Source organism: Saccopteryx leptura, chromosome 3, assembly GCF_036850995.1.
Source record: "Saccopteryx leptura isolate mSacLep1 chromosome 3, mSacLep1_pri_phased_curated, whole genome shotgun sequence".
Taxonomy (NCBI): Eukaryota; Metazoa; Chordata; class Mammalia; order Chiroptera; family Emballonuridae; genus Saccopteryx; species Saccopteryx leptura.
In genome coordinates this window covers 54,500,528-54,515,522 of record NC_089505.1, presented here as the reverse complement: position 1 = coordinate 54,515,522, position 14,995 = coordinate 54,500,528, and the positions used below count along the sequence as shown (strand labels likewise).

At 42.5% G+C, this 14,995-nt stretch overlaps 1 protein-coding gene and 1 pseudogene across 3 annotated transcripts in view; one reads left to right on the top strand and one right to left on the bottom strand.

Annotated features, from left to right (window-relative positions):
- Positions 1 to 14,995, top strand: part of AFG1L (AFG1 like ATPase) — a 244,364-nt gene that overhangs the window by 100,627 nt on the left and 128,742 nt on the right. The window lies entirely within an intron of this gene.
- Positions 3,455 to 13,914, bottom strand: LOC136397089 (probable palmitoyltransferase ZDHHC24 pseudogene; annotated as a pseudogene).

The window sequence follows — 14,995 nt, the reverse complement described above, 5'->3', positions numbered from 1 at the left end:
AATGTGCGTTGGTTGTCAAGAGGGAAGGTGCTCAGTTGGGAATAATTATCCTGGTCTGCTTCTGCACAGCAATGTGCATTGGTTGTCAAGAGGGAAGGTACTCAGCCATTTCACGGCTTCTCAGAGCAAAATCTGGGCTTTTCTTGAAATGAAAAACGTCAAGCATCCTGAGTTAGCTAACACTGAGTGGCTCCTGAAGTTCTACTATCTCGTGGACATGACTGAACATCTGAATCAGCTCGATGTGAAAACGCAGGGCGTTGGAAATACAGTCTTATCCCTTCAACAAACAGCGTTTGCATTTGAAAACAAGTGGAACTCTTCATCACAGACATTGAAACAGGTTGTTTACTACATTTTGATAAACTGGGAGAGTTTAAAGATGCATGCACAGCCTGTGACCCTGCTCAACATCTTGGTCTCCAGCAGCTAGTGGGCTTCACATCTAATCTCCTGCAGTCATTCAAAGAGCGCTTCAGAGAATTTTGTGAGCGCTCTCATCTTTTTTTTCTTTGTCTTTTTCTGAAATTGGAAACGGGGTGGCAGTCAGACAGACTCCCGCATGCGCCTGACCGGGATCCACCCGGCACGCCCACCAGGGGGCGATGCTCTGCCCATCTGGGGCATTGCTCTGTTGCAACCAGGGCCATTCTAGTGCCTGAGGCGGAGGCCACAGAGCCATCCTCAGCGCCCGGGCCAACTTTGCTCCAATGGAGCCCTGGCTGCTGGAGGGGAAGAGAGAAACAGAGAGGAAGGAGAGGGGGAGGGGTGGAGAAGCAGATGGGCGCCTCCCCTGTATGCCCTGGCCGGGAATTGAACCCGGGACTCCTGCATGCCAGGCCGACGCTCTACCACTGAGCCAACCGGCCAGGGCCTATCGTCTTTTTAAGTTCATCACCCATCCACATGAGTGTGCAGTGGACAGTGCTGACCTGAGTTACATCCCCAGTGTCTCTGTCAGAGATTTTGAGCTACCAGCTACTGACCTGAAGGCCTCAGACATGTGGGTGAATAAGTTCAAGACACTGAATGAAAATTTGGAAAGACTTGCACAACAGCAAACAGAGTTGACGAGCAAACACAAGTGGGGAGAATTCAAAATAGTTCAACCCACAGACCAGCTGATTGTCAAAACTTGGAACGCGCTTCCTGTCACATACCACACACTGCAGCATGTGAGTATTGCTGTACTGACAATGTTTGGCTCCATGTGTGCATGTGAGCAGTCTTTCTCATATCTAAAGAACGTTAAGACCAACCTATGATCACGTTTAGCGGATGGAAGTCTCAACACCTGCATGAAGCTAAACCTCACCACGTATCAACCAGACTACAAAGCCATCAGCAAAACCATGCTGCACCAGAAGTCGCATTAATGGTAAGAAGTACTTTATTCATCATTAGTTAGCAACAGCATAACAACGTTATTAAAAAGAATTCAGAGACTTATTGTACTTTAAAAGTGTTGGTCTTACACATAATGCACACATTTACTTGTATTTAGTGTTAAACATATTGTATGGCTTTCACAGAATTACATTTTAAAATATGTGGCGTTCTTGTCTCTCAGCCAGAAAGGTTCCCAACCCCTGTCCTAGCTGCTCAAACCTGTTGTCAGGGGCAGAACCTGCCAGAAGGGTGGGCTTCTCTGAGTGTTCTTGATGAGCAAGCCTGCCATGGCACTGGAGGATCCTTCCTCCCAAGCAGTGTTGTAGACTTTTATTTAACCCTGTTTTTGGTCCAGCCCCTCACCCCTACTTTCTCCAGTGCCCTGAAACCCAAAGCTTTTTGAAATAGCCCTCATATCCATCCCAGAGGGGCAGCTGCTTGACTACAAGGGGTGGTTGGGTCCTGGTGGGAGGGACATCCTAGCTGCTCCTCATAGACTTTGGGGATCAGTTTCTAATTTTAGTCCCCAACCTTGCCTTGCATGATTCTGGTGGAATTCCTGAGCCTCTCTAGGGTTCTGGTGGGCAATTTGGCTGCCTCTTGGCCCTCTCTCTCGGAACACTGAATTTCAATTTCTACTCTGCTACAAGAGTAAACGAGCCTCCGTCTATTTTCCATTTTTCGAAATGCTGGGCTCTTTGGTTCACTGCTATCTCCCTATTTTCTTTCTCCTTGTAAATTTATATTTTTTTATTTCTTTATTATCATTTTAGATTTTAAGAGGAAACAGAGATAAATGCATATGTTTAAACCTGCCACATTTAACTCGAGTTACTGTATTTACATAGAAATGTTTAATAAGCAGCTCCTGAAGAGCCCACCAAGGAGGAGTGTAGCACCACCCATCACAGGTGCTTGAACACCCCACTTCATTCCTCTGCCTTTATTGTCCCACTCTGAAAGAAAACACAAAGATCTGGGTTCAAATGCTGACTCCTCCATCTACTACCTAATGATCTTATCATTCAACTCTCAGAGCTTTAAATATTTTACCTAGGTAATTCCTTCCCAATGTACCAGGTTAGCCAGAGAGAGGGTTTCAGTGAAATTGTTGGGGAAATGCTTCTAATTATAAAGCACTGAACCCAGGAAAGAGAGTTAGAGTCTCGTGTCCTGGATTGCTGCCTGCTGCCTTGGCTGCTGGTGCCCCTCCCCCACCTGGCCAAGGCCCGCAGGAGGCAGGGCCCTGGCCCCTCGCATGTTCAGGCATTCTGTGGTTCCCACACATGATGATCAGAATAACCTGAACATAGCAGCCCGGGAAATAGTGAGGGACCAGAAACTCACAAAGATAGAGGGAGTCCGAAAACCAAGTGGGCACTTTATTGACCTGGCAAATTGTCAGTTTAGGTAGCTGAGCAGTCCCTTGTCCGGCACTCCGCTGCGCTCAGGGGTCACTGGTAGAGGCAGATTGCAATGCCCAAGCCATGGATGCTAGGAGTCCAAGCTAGACAGTGACAAGACCAAGGATGAGGATGGAGTTGCCAAAAGCTGGTGTTGGCCCTGGCCGGTTGGCTCAGCGGTGGAGTGTCGGCCTGGCGTGCGGGGGACCCGGGTTCGATTCCCGGCTAGGACACATAGGAGAGGCGCCCATTTGCTTCTCCGCCCCCCCTTCCTTCCTCTCTGTCTCTCTCTTCCCCTCCCGCAGCTTGGGCTCCATTGGAGCAGGGATGGCCCAGGTGCTGGGGATGGCTCCTTGGCCTCCGCCCGGGGCGCTAGAGTGGCTCTGGTCGCGGCAGAGCGACGCCCAGGAGGGGCAGAGCATCGCCCCCTGGTGGGCAGAGCGTCGCCCCTGGTGGGCGTGCCGGGTGGATCCCGGTCGGGCGCATGCGGGAGTCTGTCTGACTGTCTCTCCCCGTTTCCAGCTTCAGAAAAATACAAAAAAAAAAAAAAAAAGCTGGTGTTAAGTACCAAGCTGCCTCTTCACCTGAGGTTGGGGGTGGGACTGAAATGAAGTATGAGCCTCCTTATCCACTCCCCCCTCCCTGTACAGCTCTGGTTCTACCTAGAGTCTGGAAGCCATGAGTCTCACATCAGCTGTGATCTGGAAGGTGATCCTGTCCCTTGGCAACTGGGAGGCCAGGAAGGGCCAGAGCCAGACAAGGATCCAGGGCTGGGTGCAAGTTGTGGCATGAGTCCAGACCATCAGAGCCCTGGCCCTGAGCCCGTCCCATGTGGTCTGGCCCCGACGCAGCAGTGCCCTGTGGGACAGCCGCCCAGCCCCGCAGAACAGCGCACCTGCCACATGTGTGTTGGTCACAAAAGCCAGGGAAAAATGCGCCAGGGGCACTCTGCCTGTGAGCCAGGGCAGCAGGAGGAGGGTGGTGGTGTGCTGGGGTGTGCGGGCTCGCAGCAGGGCTGACAGAGTGGAGCCCAGCAGCACAGACACGTGGAGCAGGATGCTTGTGGCCTGAAGAATCAGCACAGGGAGGGCCAGTAGGTGCAAAAGGCCATACAGCAGCTCAGCAGTTGTGGTCCCAACTCAGGATGCAGATGTAGCAGGTGGCACAATGCCTACTGCATGGTGGCACCTGGCTCTGGCACTGCTAAATTAACTGTTATCAGATTCCAAGAAGCCTGCCGCTTCTGTCTAGGTTGGATATTGAAGTGAGAAAGGACAGTTTCTAAATTTCTAGCTTGTTCAGCTGGGTGGGTAGTGCTGCTTGTCATTGGGTAAAAACAGAGAAATCTGCAGAGTAGAGGTCCAGAGCGATTGCCCCAGGTAGAAGGGCATGCATGCTTTTCCTTCCTTCATTAGTCCTTTAGCCTCCCTGTGTAAATCTCTTCTAATTCATATATCTCATTCCCTCTGTTGCTGGTTTTAATGCATCAATTTCATAGATAAGAATGGGGATTACTGTTGGTGGAGGTTAAAATCACACCCTAATCTTTTATCAGCTAATAACTTGTCAATTTATAAACAAATGAATTATTAGAAAGTGATTATAAACATTAATAAATAATAAGCAATTTTAACAGGCAAAAATTGACAAGCAAGGAAAAGCCAAATCAGAATTTAGAAGGTAGGGGAGGAAAGAGCTGTGGGAGGGGTTGGTCTGGGAGGGTCCTGTGGAAGAGGAGAAAGGGAGGCAGTACTAGAGGGAGTGAAGGGAAAGGTGCCAAAGAGTGACTGCCTGTGTGTCACTGTTTTTCTCTAGCCCTAAATTCTAATTCTTATCTTTTTTGCGTCCATGATGTTGTCCTCTGTACTCCGTATTTGTTAACATCCCAAACCAGTGTCAGCTCATTATTACTCCTTTAGCTTTTAGCTTCCTGTTTGTTTGGTGTTCTTTATGGCTTTTCTTACTTTCTTTGCAAGCTCAAAATATGTCCCTTATATTTTAAACAACATCTCTGTCACAGCATTTGTAGTGCTACAGTTGTATATGTTCCAGGGTAATCTGTGTAAGGCCCTTGTACTTGAATTAGAGAGGATATTGTATCAGATTCATAGGAATGGGAAATTGCTGGAAATTTTCCAGATAAAATATATCTAGAGATAGTTTGTATTCAATTTCTTATATTTTATAGAACTTCAAGTAAATGATTTATTTAGAAATTTTTCCATTTAGGTAAATACTTTATATGGTCTATGTACAAACTAACATTTTTATTTTGAAGGGTTATATTGTTAGATCATTAGAAGAGTCAGAAACAAAAATCTACAATTAAAAACTCATACAGTGTGTCCGTAAAGTCTTGGTACACTTTTGACCGGTCACAGGAAAGCAACAAAAGACAATAGAAATGTGAAATCTGCACCAAATAAAAGGAAAACTCTCCCAGTTTCATAGCTATTCAGTGTAGTTCGATGTGGGCTCACACACAGATTTTTTAGGGCTCCTTAGGTAGCTATCCCGTGTAGCCTCTACAGACTCGTCACTGACTGATGGCCTACCAGAACGGGGTTTCTCCACCAAACTGCCAGTTTCCTTCAACTGCTTATCCCACCGAGTAATGTTAATTCCTATGGGATGGCGCTTCGTTATAAACGCGCCGATATTCACGTTGCACTTTGGTCACGGATTTGAATTTAGCAAGCCACAGAACACACTGAACTTTCCTCTGTACTGTCCACATCTTGACTGGCATGGCATGGACTGCTCTGCTGTATACATGGTGTTACATCATCATCTGTGCATGCGCACATGCTGCCACATCATCCTACAGAAACTGGGAGAGTTTTCCTTTTATTTGGTGCAGATTTCACATTTCTATGGTCTTTTGTTGCTTTCCTATGACCAGTCAAAAGTGCACCATGACTTTACAGACACACTGTATATGTGCTACTTACTTTCTAGGTTCTGAAACAAGAATTTGTTAATTCCATGATATTCTAGTAGGGAAAACTATTATAAAAGATTTAAGTTCATGGAGACCATAACAATAAATTAATAATACAGTAGTAGCTTAAATTAATTAAAAATTGAAATAAGAACACATTTTTTTTTTTTCCTGAAGCTGGAAACGGGAAGAGACAGTCAGACAGACTCCCGCATGCGCCAGACCGGGATCCACCCGGCACGCCCACCAGGGGCAACACTTTGCCCACCAGGGGGCGATGTTCTGCCCCTCTGGGGCATCGCTCTGTTGCGACCAGAGCCACTCTAGCGCCTGGGGCAGAGGCCAAGGAGCCATCCCCAGCGCCTGGGTCATCTCTGCTCCAATGGAGCCTCAGCTGCGGGAGGGGAAGAGAGAGACAGAGAGGAAGGAGAGGGGGAGGGGTGGAGAAGCAGATGGGCGCTTCTCCTGTGTGCCCTGGCCGGGAATCGAACCCGGGACTTCTGCACGCCAGGCCGATGCTCTACCACTGAGCCAACCGGCCAGGGCAAGAACACATTTTTATGGGAAATAAAATGTGTAAGTTGAAGTGACTATGCTTCCCTGACAGTAAAAGGCAAAGTGCTAAAAATAGAAGTCCCCTATTGGCCGAACTTAGGAGAACTGTGAGAACAGTGCATTCTGGACTCTCCTGTTTTGAATTTACTATTTGTTATAATGACAGGCTACAGATAGCATTAGAATGTCCAAGAATAATCCTGTATTACTTAGATTATCAGGCAACAACACTATGTGATCCTTCCTTAAGCCAGCATATCCATAGTAAATAAAAGACAATATCACTAGAAAGTTGGCTAACAATTAATTATGCATACACACATGCACACACAGACACACAAACTAATACAGGGTGGACAAAAGTACACAAAACAGACTTTATTCTTATATTATTATTTATCAATTACTATATTATTTTCCATACAATTAACTGTAAACCCAGTTTTGCCCCACCTTCTATAATTTATCATATCAATACTTCTAGGGAGAAAAAAATTCAATGATGTTTTACCATAAAAGCTGAAAGAACATTTGGCATAATTCAACATCTTTCTTGATAGAATCAAATAATAAAATATAAACAGATAGTTTCTTAACATGATACCAAATGTATATATTTTTGTTCAAAAATCAGAATTATGCTTAGTAGGGACACTGTGGTATTTCTGCTACAAGTATGAACAAGCTAAGGGTGCCAACTATCACTCTTTAACACTGAATTGCAGTGCACACAGGAAGATTACAGGAACAACTAGGTGATAGATAGTGAGGGGAATCAAGGAAAAGCTGTATCTCTTGATTACAGGGATTCACCAAGGGTAGTCATACTACTCCTTTCGCCAGGGTATGAAAAAACAACCTACTGTGGGAACAATAAGTAGGAAAGAGAAGTAAGTATTAGAAAATTTGCATTCTGTAAAAATCAGGAAAACAGACTGATGTAGAAAATGTAAGCTGAGAGAAGACAACAGATTGAATTGAAAATCTTTTTACTAAGAAGTTAGCTGAAATAAAAGAAAGCGAAATGAGATTGGGAGATTAAATTAAATAAATAAAAATTAGCATTAGAAGCACTAAAGTATAGAATTTAAACTAAAGTAAATAAAATTAGTAATGTAGGAAAACAACTTGAGAAGATCTGTTAGTGTGCAGAAATAGAATAAAGAAAATAAAATGATGGAAAAAATGTAAATAAATCCCTTAGAGGAAAGAGTTCTTAATGTGAACTTACTGAAAAAAAACAAAACCTTGAAATAAGGAAACTGACTATAACAATGAACTGAGTGTAAATGAATGTTTGCAGTTACAGCTAGCTTATATATGTATTTGCAAATTCTGTTCCTCTTGGAGAGAGTTTACAGATCCTGAGTGACAGTGTCATTATTTGTGGCACTAATAACTAGGGAAATATATAATCAAGTATTTTAGAATTTAAGATATGCTTTCTACTTTTTAAATTACTAGAAAAACCAAAAAATTAAAGAAAAATATTGCTCACAGCAAAAGCGAGAAAATAGATGGAACAGCAAAGAAAAAAAAATGAATAAAAAGCATGAAACAAGAGCAGGCATGTCAGTAACAGGCAATATAAATGGATTACCGGTAAGTTCCTCTATTACAGGGGGTCTCAAACTCGCGGCCTGTGGGCCGCATGCGGCCCGCCGAACAATTTTGTGCGGCCCGCAGACTAATCCACGAAGTTCAAAATATTTTGGATAAAATTAAGTAAGCCTAGGGGCCTACTTGTATTTTTCATTTCTCTAGCATCCTAGCTAGATATTAGCTTAGTTAACAGCAGTTGTGATGCGAACTACAGTTTCTGATCGTTTTGTGACACTGAGTAAACTGCATGTACGATTGTGCTTGTTGTACTGATTTTTTTTTTTTGTTTTCAACTGCAGTGAGAAAAGTGTTGCGTAACAGTTGCCTTTTGTAGACCTAGTGCGGCCCGCTGAACGGCTGTGATCTTGCTCTGCGGCCCACATGCTGAGTTGAGTTTGAGACCCCTGCTCTATTAGAAACTAAAACTTCTGGTATGTTTTTGAATAAACTCCTAGCTGAATGACCTTCCTGCAGACAGCAATTATAAATTCTGGACAAAATTTATAATATTTGAAACTGGAGAGTGGAAAAAAGCAGGCAAATTCTAGAAGGGAGACAAAACTTGGAAGAGTGTCCAAAATGGAGAGAATTACTTGTTTTTTAAATGGCTATTAGCTTTAGAGCAGGTAAAGTCTGTGCTGCCTTGGGTGTCTGAAATTATGATGGAAAACTCCCAGTCAGCTGGCCTGAAGACCCAGCTGGCAGAATTTGGAGCAAGCATCATTGTTTAAAAATGAGAAGTGAATCCCAGAGGGAACAATGATTGATATAACCCAAAATTCTGTGTGGAAATCCTGCCCAAATCTCTGAACCATACATTCACTGGGTAGACTACAAGTTACCTAACTAAGGATAGTGTACTGATCTGACATTTGAGTTTGTAGTTTGAGTCCAATCAAGGTAATTTCCTGCTAAAACAGAAATATCAACAGTCTTCATAAAATCAAACAGAATCCATAAAATCCAGGATACAATTCCAAAGTGAAGAATGAGAAAAATATGATCTATTCTCAAGAGAAAAAGCAATTAACAGAAACCAACCGCAGTGTGACCCATATATTGTAATTAGTGGACAAGGACTTTAAATAAAAAATTATAACTATAATTGTTGGGGAAATGAGATAAAATGTTCCCAATGAGTGAAAAGATAGGAAATTCTCAGCAGAAAAAAATACCAAATTTAAATTCTAGAACTAAAAAAGACAATATCTTAAATAAAAGTTCACTTGATGAGCTTAGTAGCAGAATGGAGATAACAGAAGAGCCAGATAACTTGAATACTAGAGAAGAAAAAAGAGAAGCAGAGCCTTAACAATTTGTAGAACCTTAACAAGCATTCTAACATATTCCTGATTAGAATCCCAGAAAACAAGGAGAGATAATGAGATATAAAAGCTTCTGAAGAAATAATGACTGAAAATGATCCAATCTGGGGAGAAGACATAAACTTACAGAATCAGGAAGCCCAGTGAACTTCAGGTAGAATAAATACAAGAAAATCCTGCTTAGGCACATTGTAGTAAAATTGCTAAAAGCCTAAGGTAAAGAGAAAATCTAGAAAGAAGCCAGAGAAAAATGACATAGTAATTATGGGGAACAATGATTAGATTCTGATGATTTCATTAGAAACTATAGAGGCCAAAGACAGTGGAAAAACGTCTTTAAAATGTTGGGAGAATAATTGTCAACCTAGAATTTTATATCCAATGCATTTACTTCACCCCGTTGGTTTTCACACTTGGATTTTTAAGGAAAAGATCTGTATATGCATGTGCATTTCCAAAGTATTTTTATAAACCCTTCTAATTACTTTAAAAATTCTCTTTCCATCTATAAGTATTATTATAATTATTCAGTGTGGAGAATGTGGAGGTCCTTATACCAATCTCAATACTGTATGTCCCAGCCTGACCGGGTGGTAGTGCAGTGGACAGAGCATCAGACTGGGATGTGGAAGACCCAGGTTCAAGACCCTGAGGTCGCCAGCTTGAGCGCGGGCTCATCTGGTTTGAGCAAAAGTTCACCAGCTTGGACCCAAGGTCACTGGCTCGAGCAAGGGCTTACTCAGTAGGCTGAAGGCCCACGGTCAAGGCACATATGAGAAAGCAATCAATGAACAACTAAGGTGTCTCAACGAAAAACTGATGATTGATACTTCTCATCTCTCTCAGTTCCTGTCTGTCTGTCCCTATCTATCCCTCTCTCTGACTCTCTCTCTGTCTCTGTAAAGAAAAAAAAGAAAAAGACTAGACTGTGTCTCTGAGCTGGTAAATAAAATTTTAATAAAAAAAATACTGTATGTCCCATAATTTCACTATTCTATCTTTTATGAAAGTGTTTTATAACCTCTGGTCCAAGTATCAGTCCACTAGAAATTTTGTACTGGTCTGCAAAAGAGTTAACCCTAATGTTGTATGAAATTTATAGACCCAATGATCTTAGTCAAATTTGCTTACACTCAGTGTGGTTTCTGCCTTAGTGGTCCCCCAAATAATTCTATTTTCACTGGTCCCTAAGTGTAGAAAGGTTGAAAACCACTGTATACCAACTGCTTATTTAGCTCTGTTCAGAGATCATTAAAAAAAAAGAAAGAAAGAAAATATATGCAAGCCCTGGCTGGTGGTGCAGTGGATAAAGCATTGTCCGAGGCACCAAGGTTGTCAGTTCCACTGCAGGGTCTCCAGCTGGCTTCCAAGGGCTGTGGCTCCACCCCAAGCTCATTGGTTCAAGACCTGATCAGGGCACATATGAATAGCAACCAATGACACAACTAAGGGGAAAAACGAGTTGATGCTTCTCTTTCTCTCTCTCTTCCCCTCCTCTCCCTTCCTCCTCTAATTAAAAAAAATGTAGGCAAGGACTTATGCTGAATTTTTAAATAATATTTAGTAAAAATGACATGTTAATATAAATATATTATAAAATGTTTATGTCTAAGAAAAATAATATTAAACAACAAATATTAAAATTTTTATTAGCTAAATAACATTTCAGGAGATGGCTCTATTGTACTGATAATTAGTATATTATTTGAATTGCAAAAAACTTCAATTAAATGAGTACAGTCCTTTTTACTTAAGTGTCTTATAAAATCCTAAAGGTTTTCAAGACAAATTGTTAGAATTTTGTGTAGAAAACTTCTCAGTACCTGACCAGGTGGTGGTGCAGTGGATAGAGAGTTGAACTGGGACACAGAGGACCCAGATTTGAAACCCTGAGGTCACTGGCTTGAGAGTGGGCTCATCTGGCTTGAGTGTGGCTCATCTGGCTTGAGCATGGGGTTGCTAGCTTGAGTGTGGGATCACAGACAAGACTCTCCATGGTTGCTGGCTTGAGCCCAAAGGTCGCTGGCCTAAAGCCCAGCCCAAGGTCTCTGGCTTGAGCAAGGGGCCACTTGCTCTACTGAAGTCCCCTCCCCTATCATCAAGGTACATATGTGAAAGCAATCAGTAAACAACTAGGGAAACTAAGGAGCTGCAATGAAGAATTGATGCTTCTCATCTCTCTCCCCTCCTTCCTGTCTGTCCTTATCTGGCCCTCTCTCTGTCTCTGTCACAAAAAACAAACAAATAAAAACAAAAAAACTTCCCAAAGCATAAAGTTTGAATAATATGGCCCTGGTTGGTGGCTCAGTGGATAGAGTGTCGGCCCGTGTATTGATGCCCCATGTTCGATTCCTGGTCAGGGCACACAAGAGAAGCAACCATCTGCTTCTCTCCCCCTCACTCTCCTCTATCTCTCCCTCTTCCCCTCCCACAGCCAGTGGCTCAGTTTGTTCAATTGTCAGCCCCAGGCACTGAGGATAGGTCAGTTGTCCAAGCTTGTCAGCCTCGGGTGCTGAAAATAGCTCCGTTGATTCCAGCATCAGCCCCAGATGGGATTGCTGGGTAGATCCCAGTCCAGGCACATGTGGTAGTCTGTCTCACTTATCTCCCCTCCTCTCACTTAAAAAGGAAAAAAAAAAAAAGTTTGAATAATATGTCCTTGTAAAGGATGAGTTTTTGAAAATGTTAACCCTTTATAAATTAAATCTTAAATATGTAAAGGCATTGTTATTCTTCAACTATGCTGATGAGTGGAAATATTTTAGTCAAGAATATTACAAGCGAGCTTTTACATCTCTCTTTGCCATTAGTCAACTAAAAGGAAAATATTTGTAAAGTTACATCTCAGGGACTTATATGTTCACAAAGAAGATATTCCATGAGTAAGACTAAAAGGTTACCTTAAAATAGATAAGCTTTCATTTGTGTAATATCTTAGTTTTAATTCTATAACATTGTGTTCTTTGATGTTCACTATTGTTGTATATGTTTTTCCCCAATAAATTTTAAAAGAACTTATTGAGTCATAATTAACATACAACATGGTTGGGGTGCATTTTTCAGGGATTTGGCATGGTGATGGGGCCAACTTGGACTTGGGGAACATGTTAAGGACACTACTCTTTTATGGATTCTTGATGTATTGGCCAAGAGTTTGCTTAAAGGCTTTTAATCACTGTAAAAAAAATAGAGGACTGGATGAAGAAGATGGGGCACATATACACCATGGTATATTATTCAGCTAGGAGAAATGGTGACATCGGATCACTTATAGCGGAATGGTGGAGTCTTGGTAGCGTTGTGCGGGGTGAAATAAGCGAATCAGAAAAAAACAGGAACTGCAGGATTCCATACATTGGTGGGACATAAAAGCGAGACTAAGAGGCATGAACAGGAGTGTGGTGGCTATGGGGGGTGGGGGGAGGGAAGGAGGGAGAGGGGGAGGGGAAGGGGTACAGAGAGAACTGGATGGAGGGTGGCGGAGGACGATCTCTCTTCGGGTGATGGGTATGCAACATAACTAAATGACAAGATAACCTGGAAATGTTTTCTTTGAATGTATGTACCCTGATTTATTGATGTCACCCCATTAAAATAAAAATTTATTTATTAAAAAAAACAGGCCCTGGCCGGTTGGCTCAGCGGTAGAGCGTCGGCCTAGCGTGCGGAGGACCCGGGTTCGATTCCCGGCCAGGGCACATAGGAGAAGCGCCCATTTGCTTCTCCACCCCTCCGCCGCGCTTTCCCTCTCTGTCTCTCTCTTCCCCTCCCGCAGCCAAGGCTCCATTGGAGCAAAAGATGGCCCGGGCGCTGGGAATGGCTCCTTGGCCTCTGCCCCAGGCGCTAGAGTGGCTCTGGTCGCAACATGGCGACGCCCAGGATGGGCAGAGCATCGCCCCCTGGTGGGCAGAGCGTCGCCCCTGGTGGGCGTGCCGGGTGGATCCCGGTCGGGCGCATGCGGGAGTCTGTCTGACTGTCTCTCCCTGTTTCCAGCTTCAGAAAAATGAAAAAAACAAAAAAACAAAAAAAACAAACAAACATACAACAAATGGCACATATTTAGAGGATAAAAATTTTAAAATATTGACATATATGTATGTATATATCTGTGAAATCACTACCACAACCAATATAATGAACATTTCTGTCACACCCCAAACTTTCCCTGTCCCCTTTTGTTTCTCTCTGCCGTCTCTGCCACACATCCCCCCTTGCCAGGCAGCCACTGATTTGTTTCTGTTACTATAGATTAGTTGGCTTTTTTCCTAGAGTTTTATATAAATGAATCACACATTATGAACTCATATTTTTGGCCTGCCCTCTTTAATTATGCATAATTATTTTGAGATTCATCCATTTTCTGTGTGTGTATATATGAATAGTTTATCCTTTTTATTGCTGAGTAGTATTTCATATTCAGCTATGTCACGGTTTGCTTATCCATTAACCAAATGGTGGACCTCTGGATTGCTTCCAGTTTTTGGCTATTATAAACAACGTTGCGATTTTTAGCTATTATGAATAGCTATTATGAATAAAGCTGCTGTAAACATTGAGTGTGATTTTAAAATTGTTTTATTTTTCATTTTCTCCCCTTCTGGCAATCATGGCTGTCAACTCTTACCATGCAGTGACATTTTTCTTTCCCAGCAAGTTGGTAATTAGGAATGACTATGAAAATATCTAACTTTAAGCCCATTTTACTTATTCAAGTTTCTGATTATGGGAAAGAAAAGATCTCATTTTGAATTTTGAAATCCTTATAGCCTGGTCAGAATTATTACCTTTTATAATATCCCTCAGTAAAAAATTTAAATGTAACTGAATTAAACCCTCTAGCCCTTAATTAATCAGAGTTTATGCAGATACTTTCTTCACTATAATGTTATGATGAATATTTTTCTAAAGAGAATAAACATTTTCTAATAACCATATTTTATTCCCCTAAGTAAATGTCGCAGTTGAAGTCTTTCTTAGTTATCAAATTTTCTCTAAACAAAGAAATATAGAAGGATCCCCTAATATAGTACTTTAAGAAAAATTGAGACACATAAGCTAATTTGTATTTTTTATTATTGATCAAACTTTTTACAGTATCCATTTTTAGAAATACTTTTTATTTTAAAATCTCATTATAGAGCTGACTTTTAAATGGAGTTTTACATGTAATAGAATTTCAACCTCTTGAAAAAGTACATATTCCAGGTCTCTAAAAGAAAAATATGCAAAGCTTAAAATTTGTTGCTTCTTTGGCCCTGGCCGGTTGGCTCAGCGGTAGAGCGTCGGCCTAGCGTGCGGAGGACCCAGGTTCGATTCCCGGCCAGGGCACACAGGGGAAGCGCCCATTTGCTTCTCCACCCCTCCGCCGCGCTTTCCTCTCTGTCTCTCTCTTCCCCTTCCGCAGCCGGGGCTCCATTGGAGCAAGGATGGCCCGGGCGCTGGGGATGGCTCTGTGGCCTCTGCCTCAGGCGCTAGAGTGGCTCTGGTCGCAACATGGCGACGCCCAGGATGGGCAGAGCATCGCCCCCTGGTGGGCAGAGCGTCGCCCTATGGTGGGCGTGCCGGGTGGATCCCGGTCGGGCGCATGCGGGAGTCTGTCTGACTGTCTCTCCCTGTTTCCAGCTTCAGAAAAATGGAAAAAAAAAAAAATTTGTTGCTTCTTTTCACTTGTTAGCTCTTGACAATATATGTATATGTGTTTGTGTATATGTGAACATACACTATGACACATACACATATGTAAAACACCATTCTAAGGCAATAAATATTTTCAGTTTTTG